The sequence below is a fragment of the Echinops telfairi genome, unplaced genomic scaffold, assembly GCF_000313985.2.
Source record: "Echinops telfairi isolate 266 unplaced genomic scaffold, ASM31398v2 ScPeMD7_5;HRSCAF=22, whole genome shotgun sequence".
Classification (NCBI taxonomy): Eukaryota; Metazoa; Chordata; class Mammalia; order Afrosoricida; family Tenrecidae; genus Echinops; species Echinops telfairi.
The window spans coordinates 14,736,081-14,738,444 of record NW_022103901.1 but is presented as its reverse complement, the minus strand read 5'-3'; positions in this window follow the sequence as shown (position 1 = coordinate 14,738,444).

Here is a 2,364-nt window from a genome sequence, read left to right as displayed (position 1 = left end):
ATATATTTGGGGGAGACAACTTGGGAGAAATCTTTCTGTTTCCCACAATTCCCCCTTTTGTTTTATGTATAAAAACCAAAAGAGTTACAGTGGCTACATGGTTATTTTCTGTACATTGAAAGCTGCCAAGGCAAATTTAATGACCAAATTAATATAGCTAAGCCAAAAACTCAGACTTATGACAAGCATTTTGAGTCCAGGCATGGGGGATAAAGTCCCTCTATGCCCATCCACTATTGGAAGAAGGTATGAAAGGGATTGGATGCCGTGGTGGAAAGCAATAGAGCAAATAGGAATGTCTGCTTCTACAGGGAGATAGAATCGACCATGTGCTCCCTTTAAGGCAGCACAGCTTTGAGGGGAGAAACTGTGGAAATAGTAGATTACCACAGGAAGATGTACTCGGACTATATCTCCAGCAGTCTTCCTGCCGTGGATTGCTAGTCCTCCAGGTTCCCTCTGTACCAGTCAGGGAATAGGTTCCCGTCTTATTTCTCAGTGCTAGTTTCCCACACCTGGTAAACCAATTATTCTGATACAAGAAAGATTGTGGAGGTAGGGGTGTCTTGCATCAATGGCTGTCTTATTTATGATATGTAAGTAGAGCAGAGAAAATATCGTTTGAATCTCTGTCTCTTTATTTCATAAAGCTAAGTAGTTAAAGGAGGGCGGGGGACGCCAACAAACCTGTCCTGGAAATACAGCCAGACTGCTCCTTACACCTGAGGATGGCGAGACCTCCTCTCCCACACTGTGGACACGTTATCAGGAGGGACCAGTCCCCGGGAGAAGGACGGCATGCTGGGTAAAGTAGAAGATCAGGAAAAAAGAAGACTGTCCAGGAGATGGATGGACACAATACAACCATTGTGGGGCAGGACAGGGTTTCATTCTCTGGTACAAAAGGGTGCCTCATTCTTTATGTAACCTGATGGCACATCGCAACACACAAAGCACGAGGTCAGACAGGGCTGCCACCGTTGTAGGGACTCAAGGTGCCAGTCTGCGTGAGAACGGGAACATTCAAACGCAACTTGTTTGAACCCTGGCAGCGCCCTTACCTGAATGCATTATCGGTATGGTATCATGTCTAATTAGGGAACCCTGTACTTGTTGCAAAACTTCGGGTGAGTCAGGATGCCCTCAGGCCAGTATTAGTGGGCGTGCTAAGTGGGAACCTATAGAATTGCCTGGCCCCGTTCAAGTGGTTCATTTGCAGCAGGGTTGCATACTTGGCGGACTGAACGTGTTGACTGCTGTGCTTAAAAACCACAGGCTGAATGCTGGCGGATTGGCGCCAAGGGATTCTCAGTATGACAGCCCTGTGTGGCCCACGAGAGAAAGGCAGATGGCTCCGAGAGGTTGACAGACTATCGAGGTCTAAATAAAGGCGGGCCACCTGTGGCTGCAGCTGTTTCAGACATGGTTTCGATGGTGCAGAAAACAGAGACTGGGATTCGAAGGATGGATCTGGCAAATGCTGTCTCTTCCATCCCAGACTCGGAAAGAGCCAGCCACAGTTTGTGGTCGCGTGGGGAGGATCCCCACTTCGTTTTACCGTGGCGCCACCATCCCTGAATTCACTAACTTGCCCTCGAGGTTTGGTTGGCAGGGGCCTGGCCTTCTGCTGCTCTCCAGTGGGAGGATGTGCGTGCTGCCATGGACGACGTGCGTGCGTGCTCCCATCAAACACCGAAGCGCAGGCTCGGGCTCATTTGAAAACCCAGGGCCCACGCTCAGGTGGGGAAATCTTGGAAGGAACTTGGGCAGAAGCCACCTGGGCCATTCCCCAGACAACCAAGAACAAGTTGCTGGTGATGCCCTCACCCTCTGCCACCATGGCGGGCTCCTTCTGCAGGGCACCTCTCTTGTGAAGCTGAGGAGACTCCGGGGCTCCCCTTGGCTGGGAGAAACCCAAGGAAGGAGTCGAGTTGGAGAACGAGGAGATTTCTTTGAAGGTGGCGGGGCAGCAGGGTGTTGGGGTACAGTTGAAGACAGAAGGAGGCACACACCACTTAGGACACGAAGGAAAGCCTATTGTGCGCGACAGGGTTTGTGCCCAGGCGGATCAGATTCCGATTGCCACGAGCAGCCCACTGATGATGGACACAGCGGCACCTTTGGAAATGGAGGATGAAGATACAGCGGCTGTGCTCCAGAAACAGACGGGGGTGTCTTCGAAAAGGGAGCCTACCCCGTGAGACCATTGCAACCTGGTTCCACCAAGTCCTGACTGCCTGACTCCTCGATTACCAATGACCGGACAGCCTGCCTGCCAGAGCTGATAAACGACATCCTGGGCCATAAACCTTGCTGCTGCAGCACCACCCCCCTTCCACCGCTTTCCTTTCAAGATCCCAGACC